Consider the following 6000-nt stretch of genomic DNA (forward strand, 5'->3'; position numbering starts at 1 on the left):
CTCAGTGTCATTTTGTGCAGTTTTACATGAATATCATTTGATTGTGAAAAGCAGCTGCCAGCTACATCAGTGGATCTGGATCAGAAAGAGACAAAAATCGACTCTCTTACGGATGCACCTTTTTTTATCTGTGGTTCCCTCTGTCCCTGTGCCATCCTGTCTGTCAGTACGTTCACACCAGACCACATGGAGATGAGAACATTGTCAAAGAAGGAAAGTACACCTTGCTCCACTTTTAACCCTGAGAACTATATACTAATCTATCGTTCCAGTGCCACTGCTCTGGTGAGTCACTCTGCCGCCAGTCAACGGACACTTAGAGGGAATAGGGGGAAGTCCTGAATATGCCTCATGCATTGGAATCTAAACTGCAGATATGAACAGCTTGGGTAAAAAGATTATGTTACCCACTGAACATCAATGAACAAATAATGAGAGAAATGTTGTCCCTCTGAGCAAGGACAGTGAGTTATGGGTGATAATTGCATCCACTCTCTCATGGTTTGTTTAAACCCAAACCTTGGATATTACTACTCGTGTTCTGAGTGATGTTGACTTAGAGGTCAGTCCATTTTCTCCAATATAGATAATGATATTCTTGGGAATGAGCTGGCACCTTTGATGGTGGACGTGAGGTGAGGTCACATATTCCCTTCGGTCACCTGGCTGTCACATTGCATGTGGACAGACACTAGAGAGGCATCAGGGTCACAGCTTTGACAGTATCCTTTTATCTGGGGTGAAAAGTTCATCCTGTCCTGAAGCTTGGTCAAGTTGAGACAAAGAGGCAGCTAGGGGGACTTCATGCCGTAATGCTAACACATTCACCTGTAATCACGGACGGCAGGTGTCAGACATTGACATTCCTCCCTCATTCACTTTTCGTTCGATCTGGTGGCATTCCCCTCTGTATACACCTACTGGCTGAGCATAGGTCAGTGAACCTTAAGTCTATTATATGGACAGACACACCCCTGCCTCCCCACTCTCCCCTCCTTACTGATCTGTCATTATCTGTTTTCTAATACATGTATAGGACATGTATAGGGTGCACTGTGACACTGGTCTGTCAAAGGTCAGATCCACTAGTCCAGCAATTGGTCACAGGCAGGTAGAGCAAGTAATGAGTATTGACGACGGGGAGCTGAGCTATTCATTAGAGTATGATTCAGACATCGGGCTTTTCAGAACATTGAGTTCCTGCTCCTGTGGATCCATAAATGTTTTTGTAGTATGGATCAAGACATTTTGCCAATGGTAGGAGCATGGTGAGTGGCATGCTGATTCCATGGCATCACAGATTAATTGCTTTCTCGGTCTGATTGTGTTATAATGCAGAGAAGGCTTCAATAGTACCAATATTTGCACAGTTTATATGCGCCATTTAGCAAAGTGCAGCCATTATTGTAATTCTAAATCTTGTTAATCAATAGGTCAATACTTTCATAGCCAGGTAGTATAGGATTTAAAAATGTGATGCATGTTCTGTTGACCCAACGATGCACTTCTGTACACAGAGCATTAACACAGAAGCACACAGCACATTAGTATTCAAAACTGCCAGTGGGTGAAAATGTCTCTGAATTTCAACATCATGTTCTTTATTTTATTATTCCTGCTTCTCATTTCAGCAAGGCTTAGATACACAACGAGAGAGAGCGAGAGAGACTCTACCCTCGTGTTGGGTGACAAAGCAACCACCCACAAATAATGTTAATGTGTATACTGATGGAATGACATTGTAGTGAAGGGTGACTACAAACAAATCAACACTATTGACATTTCAGTTTAATGAGTGCGTTTAATGGATTAATGGACTGTGGTTTTATATGGAGTAAACAACAACGACAAGCTTTAATTGTGCATTGTTTTATCCATTGAGCAGACACGGTAATACACAGCAGTAAACGGTGTCTGAATGAATAGAGTTCTCTATTCCTAGTATCAGATGTTACACTTGACAGTGTAACAGGATAGACCGCTAGCTTACTGCGTCTGGCGTCTAATGGTTTTAAATACAAGGCCCTGCGGGCCCACAGACACGGAGGATACACAATACAGCTGATGAGTGGATCAGATGAGATGAGAGTCTATTATACATATATTCCTGCTAGGTTCCTGCTAGAGATGATCATCTGTTGAGTGGAATTGGATACGGGGGAGCATCAAAGGCAACGTCAAGGAACCGACTGCTGTATATGAACTGAGGCTGCCTGCCTGGCTCCGTCAGTCACACAGAGAGAGACAGAGAGAGAGACTCATAGACCCAGCCCAGAAATGGGGAACTCCGTATGAACTTTATACAGAGATAACTTGATAAGACTGATATTCTATATGGTATTCTGCAAATTTCGACTACAGATGTTTATTAAAGTCATTGACAGTTTTTTTCTTAGCTAACCATCTAAATGGTTTGTTTGTAGACTTGGCATGCTGATAACCTGTCTGTGTTATCTTAAATAAGACATCCCAGTCTTATCCCCCCCACCATAAAAAGCTTATACAATTAAATAAACCTTTCACTTTTCTTTGCTGATAAGGGATAAGTGGTTGTCTCACCTAGCTATCTTAAGATTAATTCACTAACTGTAAGTTGCTCTGTATAACAGCGTCTGCTAAATGACTAAAATGTCAAATTCTTTTTTTGTGTTAATATAGCCCTATTGGATTGAGGCTATGTTTAGTGCTTTTAATTGACACCTCCCCTTGTAGGGCTCAACAGCTGCCCAGACAGACAGTGTTAGATGTGTGACAGCCTGTGAGACACTAACAGAGTCATGACACTCCAAGCTTTTTTTAGCCATTATCAGACCTACTTCCTCCAGTTCTTTCATGTTTAAACCTGAGAAGTACATCTGCTGGATCTGCTTCTGGCACTGTCTACTGCTGTTTACATCATTTTTTTTAAACGTTCACTTTCACTTAGCTAGCTGAATGCAGCTAGCTAGTTTAGCCTACTCAAACACCTGGCTCAAACAGAGAGGGATGTTATGTTAGCTAGCTGGCTATTGCTATCCAACACTGGAACTCTTCCAAGTCAAGGTAAGCTTTTGGTTTTATAAATGTATTGCCGCCAGGGCCCGCCGGTGCAACTGCTAATTCTGACTGTAAACTGTACTGCATGTTTGTAGCGGGTTTACTAGTGTGTTAGATCCCGTAGCTATGTTGACTATGAGGTGACAACAATGGAGGCTGTGCGTTTGGCTTCGAAAGGTTTTTTCGCCTGGTCACAGACAGCTGATGTGTTGTGCACTGAAGTTCCACAAGCGAAGGGAAAAGGTGGGAGGAGGAGAGTGCACAGATAGTTGCGAGGAGCAAAGTGAGCAAAGTGGAGCAAAGGGATCATGCTGTTTGTATGTGGCTGCTATGAAAGTGAACTGTGTTTGCGTGTGATCAGGGGTGTATTCATTCTGCAGATTCTGTTGAAAAACTGTTCTTAAATGGAAGCAAACGGGGATAAACATACCTGAATTTGTCCAATGGAAACTCTCATTTGCAACTGTTGGACTAATTATTGCACCCTAGATCAGCTAGATGCAGGCAAGAGTTTGCAAGGCGGTATTGAATGTGTCACTGTCTGTCACCTTGATTACTCATAATTCTCGACCTGTGCACCTGCGATGTAAACTTTAATTCATAGGCTAGGTTGTAGCAACCTCATGATGGGTACATGACGTTACATTGAGCTGGGTGAATGGAATATGAATGACAGTCACCCAATATGCTGTAATAGAAATAAGGCAAAGCTCATAAAAAACAATCTTCCTCCCTCATCTTAAACGGTAACGACCACCACTGGTTTACACTGAGAAATACTGCCCCATGTTCCAACCGAGTGTGTGTTCCTATATATCCTCTCCCTTGTTTAATTAAAACGAGTGAATTCATAATCACTTACAACACAGACCCCCTCAGAGCATTTAATGTAAACTTTTCCATTCACTAAATCACTTTCCCTACGTCAGAGAACAGTGTTCTCAGAGAAGGACCCACGGGCGAGCTACTGTGTAAAACCACCCTGTAAGCATGCTGAAATGCATCCATCAACTAAAATTCAAGAGGGAATATGCTACATGCTCTCAGTGCCATGCCTGAATCATTTCCCAGTTTGCAATCATTAAATGTGAAGGCTCAGCACTGTGTGCATTACCCCTAATGGACACTATCTCAAAATACTCCGAAGTCCACTGTGTCACCCACATACTGTACGCAGACAAATCACAGACATGCACACGTGCACGCACAGACACACGCACACACAAGATGCCTCTGGCCACGTTTACTCAAACAAAAACTTGCAACCCACTGGGCACAGACATCAATTCAACGTCTATTCCATGTTGGCTCAACGCAATTTCATTAAAATGACGTGGAAACAACGTCTATTCAACCAGTGTATGCCCAATGGGAAACAAAGCCCATACGTTTTTTTAAACTAATTTCTTTACACACAAGAGTGTGAATTCTAAATCATTAGTCAGTGAGAAGAAGGCTTTATGTGATGTACAAAGGGATTCTCCCTCTCCTCTCTAAATCCTCTCAATGCACCTCCACGCGCCTGATTCCAAGTTACCCACCGACAGCCAATGCCAATCTGCCTTAATTGCCTCACATGTAAAGGGAGAGCTGAGAGACAGAATTTGCTGCCCTCGCCTTTCTTACACTGAGCTCACTCTGCTACCATGGTAGAGAGAAAACACTCCACCTGGATATCAGAAAATAAGAGAGCACACCATGTTTACAACCCAACCCAGAGTGTAACTTCTCTCCTCAGTCCTCACAACAAAAGAGGCAGGCATCCCTCAACGATGAAAACAGTGTGTCGTTTGACGTAGAAAGTGTGAACTTTCTCATCCTTCAGTCTCATGACTGTAGATCTTCTCAACATGATGATGTTGTTTTTAAAATGCTTGCTTTTTGTTGTTGTTTACTTTACAGTTCTTTGAGATTTCTTTATATAATGAATAGTGCTATTAAATCTGAATAAATTATTATATATTGTTATAATAAACTATCACACAAAACCATACAAGCTCATGTGTGTCTTCCTGCATGACTATGGAAAGGACAATGTAAGGATATAAATACACACTTTTATAGTGAAGAAAATAGGTCCACACAGAGCAGAAAGAGAGAAAGAGAGAACTACTAGTTATAAGACCAGCTTTTTCAACTCACCTTTGTTGAGCCTATAAAGGAGGGTCTTTCCTGTTCCTCCGTTCAGTCAATGTTTACTCTTTGTTTACTCTTCCTTTGTAGCAGCTTGACACAAATACATCCTCACCCTAAGGACCTGATCTAAATCAACAGCGCGTGAGGGAGAGAGGCAGGAAGGAAATGCCAAAGAAGAAGAAAAGAGCACTCTCCTCAAGTCCTCTGCACTGTATCCAACCGGTTAGAGCTCAGCGATAGAGTGTGAGAAAGAGAGAGAGAGGGAGAGAGCTAGAGAGATGAAGCGATACTGCGTGAGTGAGTGAGAGAGAGCGAGCGGCAAGCGAGTAAGAGAGAGAGGAGGGTAGCAAGCAGTGTTCACACTAGGGTGACTCTTTAGCCCCGTTTATACCTGACACTTACATGCGTCCTTCGTCCTGATCTTTTCTTGATCTAGTCTGTTTACACTTGTGAAATCGGGATCACAATCAGTTCACAATGCGTATTTTAATCATCTACACCTGTCTGAAAATGTGGGTAAATCGAATGTGGACATTTTCCAGACACGGCACGCATGTTAGCACCAGGTATAAACGGGGCTTCTGTCTTGCTTTGTGTGTGTTTCCTTGCTTTTGTGTGTGTGTTTCAGTGTGCGAGCTATGGCACTCCTCACATGTTGTCTGAAACAGAAGCCACAGGGTCAGCTGCTGTTACCGCTGTCTCTGTCTCTTATCCCATTCATACCAAGGCCAACTTTAGCATGCCGTCTTCTTTTTACTGCCTTTTCTTTATATCAGAAAGATATTGCCAGTAACAAAGCCTGTACTTTTATTTCCACCAAACGAGGTA

The 6000-nt window shown here is 42.5% G+C and overlaps 1 protein-coding gene across 1 annotated transcript in view; it reads right to left on the reverse strand.

Annotated features, from left to right (window-relative positions):
- The window catches only part of shisal1a (shisa like 1a), a 38140-nt gene extending 32797 nt beyond the window's left edge, over positions 1-5343 (reverse strand). The window contains exon 1 of the mRNA XM_038998674.1: positions 5179-5343. The gene's annotated coding sequence lies outside the window, so the exon portion shown is untranslated. The remainder of the gene's footprint in view (positions 1-5178) is intronic.
- Between the last annotated feature and the right edge of the window lie 657 nt (positions 5344-6000).

This window comes from Salvelinus namaycush, chromosome 8 (assembly GCF_016432855.1).
Source record: "Salvelinus namaycush isolate Seneca chromosome 8, SaNama_1.0, whole genome shotgun sequence".
NCBI lineage: Eukaryota > Metazoa > Chordata > Actinopteri > Salmoniformes > Salmonidae > Salvelinus > Salvelinus namaycush.